Below are 5,609 nucleotides of genomic sequence, written 5' to 3' on the forward strand. Positions count from 1 at the left end.
GGGAATGGCTATGCTGTCCTTAGGTGCTTGGCCTTAGCTTCTTCTTTTTCTTGCTTCTGGAAAATGCCTCTGGCTTGGAGAACGGCCAAGTAGCTACTTTTGCATCCTTGACCAAAGATGCCTTCTGTCCCACTTTGCCACCTGCTCCCAAGTTAACTTTATCAGAGTTCTTGTTGTCGTGACACATATTATCATTTTCCCTTCCAAAGTGCATTTTTAAACTTTCAACTGAATCTGAAAACGTGATTGGCTAAGCATATTCAAAATAAAAAACAGGCCAGGAATAGTGCTGCATGCCTTTAGTCCAAGTCCTCAGGAAACCAAGGCAGGAGTAGAGAGTCTCTGAGTACAAGAACAGCTTGGTCTATATAGTCAGTTCAGGTCAGCTGGAGCTACAGCCTGAGACTCCGTCTCAAAAATGCAAAACAAAAGTCTTTTTTGAAAAAAAAAAAACAAAAAGACTAGAGCTCCAAGGTAGACCTAGCAAGCATAAGGCTGTGTTCAATCCTTACTACTAATTCACGTATTCAGATATGAACATATCTGAAAACTAACTGGGAAAATATATATGATGTGTATGTGATAGTTAAGTAGTTATTGTTTTGATCACTGATATGTGCAATAATTCTACATATTTATGGGGTGTTTGACTCATGGATACTTTGTTCAATGATCAAATCAAAGTACTCAGGATGTCCATTACGTCACGCGTTATCTCTGTAGTGAAAGCATTTAAAGCGCTTTCTTCTGGGTACTCAAAGGTACATAGTGATAGCTGTGCTCGCTCTGCTGTGTGGTAGAACCACAGGCCTTACTCTTCCTACCCGTGACTCCATGCCTTTGGCCGTCCTCCAACCACTCCCTTCTCAAGCCCTTCTCCTCCCCAGTCTCTGAGAACCACTTTCTACTCTGTTCTTTCATGTTTCACGGATGAGGCAGATCATCTGTGCTTTGTCATCCTGTGTCTGGCTTGCTGTTTCCCATTTTCACAATATCCTCCAGGTCCAACCACCTCATGGCAAACAACAGGATTTCAACCTTTCTCTGTGGCTGACTTGTGTTCCAGTGTGTGTGTGTGTGTGTGTGTGTGTGTGTGTGTGTGTGTGTGTGCACGCGCACACTCACACCCCACCTTTTCTTTAACCATTCATGAGTTAGGCCAATTTGAACTCTTGGTTCCCGTAAATTGCACTTCAGTAAAGGGGGAAGTAAAGATTCTTCAATATCCTAAGTTCATTTCCTTTGGCTACCTACTCAGTGGTAGGATCAGAGGGAGACTCTGTTTTTAGTTTCGTGGTTGTTGTTGTTTTGATTTGGGGTTTTTGTTGTTGTTGTTTTGGCTTTTGGGTTTTTGTTTGTTTGTTTGTTTGTTTTTGTGGAACCTCCACTTTGTTTTCCATATACTTACAACACATAAAACAACACGTTGAAGCTCATTTCTCCCTAGCTTCACCAACATTTCACTTGGTACTTCCTATTGTACTGATAACAATTCTGACAGATGAGATCACATCTCGCTGTGCTTTCGATTTTGATGGTCAGGGATGTTGAGCACTGTTTCACATGCCTGCTGACCCATTGTATGTCTTCATTTGAGAAGTGTCTATAAAAATGTCACGACAAATCATTGCCGTCCTCTTCCTTTCTTTTCTCATTCCTCTTTGCATATTTGAGAACTTTGACTAGGTATGCTCTCTCCTACTAAGGCACACTAATGCCCCTGGTTGTTATTCTTTCTGTGTGTTTATGTACATGGATTATTTTTTTAAGATTTTTTTAAAACTTTTTATTGGATAATTTCTTTATTTACATTTCAAATGTTATCCCCTTTCCTGGTTTCCCTCCCTTCCAGAAACATCCTATCACCTCCTCCCTCCTCCTGCTTCTATGAGGGTGTTCCTCCACCCACCCACCCACTCCCACCTTCCCTCCCTTGATTCCCCTACACTGGGGCATCTGTCAAGCCTTCGTAGGACCAAGGACCTCTCCTTCCATTGGTGTATGACAAGGCCATCCTCTGCTACATATGCAGCTGGAGACATGTACTCCTTTGTTGATGGCTTAGTCCCTGGGAGTTCTGGGGGGTCTGGTTGGTTGATATTGTTGTTCTTCCTATGGGGTTGCAAACCCCTTCAACTCCTTCAGTCCCTTCTCTAACCCCTCAATTAGAGACCCTGAGCTCAGTCCAATGGTTGGCTGCTAACATCTGCCTCTGTATTTGTAAGGCTCTAGCAGGGCCTCTCAGGAGACAGCCATATCAGGCTCCTTTCTTCATGCACTTCTTGGCATCCACAATAGTGTCTGGGTTTGGTAACTGTATATGGGAAGAATCCCCGAGTGGGACAGTCTCTAGGTGGCCTTTCCTTTAGTCTCTGCTCTACACTTTATCTCCATATTTGCTCCTGTGAGTATTTTGTTCTCCTTCTAAGAAGGACCAAAGCACCCACACTTCTTATTGAGCTTCATGTGGTCTGTGAATTGTATCCTGGTTATTTGGAGCTTTGGGGATAATATCCACTTATCAGTGAGTGCATACCATGTGTTTTCTTTTGCGATTGGGTTACCTCACTCAGAATGATATTTTCTAGTTCTATCTGTCTGTCTGTCTGTCTGTCTGTCTATGTTTTGAGTTTGTTTGCTTGATGTTTTGTTTTGTTTTGTTTTGTTTTGTGTGAGACAGTTTTGTCATGTAGCCCAAGCTGGCCTTGAACTTTGCGTCCTCCTTTCCAGTCCTTCCAAGTGCTGGGATTATAGGTATAATCTGGAATCAAAATGTTAATGTGATTTTTTTCTGGTTTTTGGTATTTCAGAGATTCTGTTTAAATATGTCTGCCTCACTCTGGATGGTGGTGTGCACTCCTTTAATTCCAGCATTCCCTAGGCAGAGGCAGGCAGATCTCTATGAGTTCAGCCTGGCCTACAGAGCAAGTTCCAGAACAGCCAGGGCTGCACAGAGAAACTTGTCTCAACAAACAAACAAACAAACCCTCCAAAACTGGGTATGGTGGTTCATCCTTTAATCCCAGTGCTTGAAAGGCAGAGGCAGGGGGATCTCAGTAAGTTGGAGGGCAACCTGGCCCTCATAGCAAGTTCCAGCTCAGCCAGAATTACACAGTGCAGCCAGAATTACCCCGTGGGGGGCTGGAGAGACGGCTCAGTGGTTAAGAGCACTGACTGTTCTTCCAGAGGTCCTGAGTTCAATTCCCAGCAACCACATGGTGGCTCACAACCATCTGTAATGGGATCTGATGCCCTCTTCTGGTGTGTCTGAAGACAGCTACAGTGCACTCATATACATAAATAAATCTTAAAAAAAAAAAAGAATTATACAGTGAGACACTGTCTCAAAAAAAAAAAAAACAAAACCAAACTCCCACAAAGCTCCTCTGTTATATTGTTTTGTGTTTTAACACTTTTCTGGTTGCTTATTCATTTATTTTGAGTCAGAGTTTCACTTAGTGGTCCAGTGTTACCAGTTCTTGATCTTCCTGCCTCACCTACTGAGTGTCGAGCTTAGATTATGAACCATGAGGCCCAGTCTTGGTCTTCTCAGTTGTACTGTCAATGTGCCAACTTTATAAAGAAGAAAATAGTCCTTGTTTTTAGAAGCAAAGAGAAGGGCTGAAGAGAAGGTTCATTGATTAAAACTGTTTGCTGTTCTTGCAGAGGATCTCAGTTTCATTATTCAGTGCCTACATTGGGTAGTTCACACCTGTCTGTAACTCCATCTACAGGGAGCCAGTTTGTTGAGGACACACATACAGCACACACACACACACACACACACACACACACACACACACACACCATACACACATATAAACCCAGACATCCATACCACACACACATGTATACACACCATACATATTCACACACACACACACATACAGCACACACACACACACCATACACACATATAAACCCAGGCATCCACACCACACACACATGTATACACACCACACATATTCACACACACACACACACACACACACAAATGCACACACATGTGACCCAAGCCCTGTGAAGATGGGACCTCTGGTATTCACTGGTCAAACAATCTAACCTACTTGGTGAGCTCTAAGCAAGTGAGAGGTCCTGTCTCAGAAAAGTGTCTGCTGGGTCATGGTGGTACCACCTTTAATCTCAGAACTCTGAAAGCAAAAACAGGGGATCTCTGTGCCATTGAGGCTAGCCTGGTCTACAAAGCAAGTTCCGGCAGAACAGCAAGGGCTACACAGAGAAACTGTTTCAGGAAAAGAAGAGGAGGAGGAGGAAGAAGAAGAGGAAGAAAGAGAGAAAAAGAAAGAAAGGAAAGAAGGAGGGAAGAGAGAGAAGAAAGAGAGAAAGAAAGAAAAAAGAAAGGAAGGAAGGAAGGAAGAAAGGAAGGAAGAAAGAAAGAAAGAAAGAGGGAAAAAGAGGAGAAGAAACACAATGTGTCAGTTTTCGAAGAGTTTTGTTTGCTTCTTTAGCTCACTGGTCCCCTCAGCCTTGCGGGTGCTTTTTGTTTCTTAATAAAAATCTCCCTCATAAAACTGTAAAGCTTCTGTAAGGCAAAGAACACTGTCAATAGGACAAAAACAGCAAGCAACAGATTGGGAAAAGATCTTTACCAATCCTACAACCGATAGAGGGCTAATATCCAATATATAACAAAGAACTCAAGAAGTTAGACTCCAGCCCAGCCGCGCTGGATGAGGCAGGGGCTGGCGACGGCGTTGTGGGCCATGGGGTCGTGGCAGGGCTAGGGCGCGGCGATGTTGGGCTACGCGCGGCGGCAGGGCGCGCCCCCACTATCACGGACGCGGAACCTTGTGGTTCCGGACGGTGACAAACTTGAAGATCTTGAAGAAGCCAATCCATTCTCCTTCAAAGAGTTTTTGAAAACCAAGAACCTCAGCCTGTCAAAAGAAGATACGACCACCAGCCGAATTTACCGGAAGGAAGCCTCAAGGCACCCACTGGGACTAGACCACAGCTCCCCTGCCTCCCAACCCATGGGATATGGCCTGGAATATCAGCAGCCATTTTTTGAAGACCTAACAAGAGCCAGCAACCTAGAGGAGGATGAAGAAGATGGATGGAATAGAGCCTACCTGCCATCTGCTGTGGAGCAGACTCATTCCTCTAGAGCCACACAGAACTCATCGCCCTGTGGCACCTACCTTTCCTTTTTTTCTAACACATCAGAGCTGACAGGTCCTGAGTCTTTGCCCCCATGGATGCTGAGTGACACTGACTCCAGGATCTCCCCAAGCATCCCCAGCTGGGAGTCCTAACGCAGACTTTTCGGCTCATGAAGAATCCCTAGGGGACAGACACCTGCGGACGTTGCAGATAAGTTATGAAGCACTGAAAGATGAAAACTCTAAGCTCAGAACAAAGCTAAATGAGGTTCAGAGCTTCTCTGAAACTCAAACAGAAATGGTGAGGACGCTCGAACGGAAGTTGGAGGCGAAGATGATCAAGGAGGAGAGTGACTTCCACGACCTCGAGTCAGTAGTCCAGCAAGTCGAACAGAACCTCGAACTGATGACCAAACGAGCTGTAAAAGCAGAAAATCATGTCTTGAAGCTGAAACAGGAAATAAATTTGCTTCAGGCACAGCTCTC

The 5,609-nt window shown here is 44.4% G+C and overlaps 1 pseudogene; it reads left to right on the forward strand.

Moving 5' to 3' along the window:
• The first annotated feature begins 4,754 nt into the window (after positions 1–4,754).
• On the forward strand, positions 4,755–5,607 carry LOC116091756 (annotated as a pseudogene).
• The last annotated feature ends 2 nt before the right edge of the window (positions 5,608–5,609 follow it).

The sequence above is a fragment of the Mastomys coucha genome, unplaced genomic scaffold, assembly GCF_008632895.1.
Source record: "Mastomys coucha isolate ucsf_1 unplaced genomic scaffold, UCSF_Mcou_1 pScaffold15, whole genome shotgun sequence".
Lineage (NCBI taxonomy): Eukaryota > Metazoa > Chordata > Mammalia > Rodentia > Muridae > Mastomys > Mastomys coucha.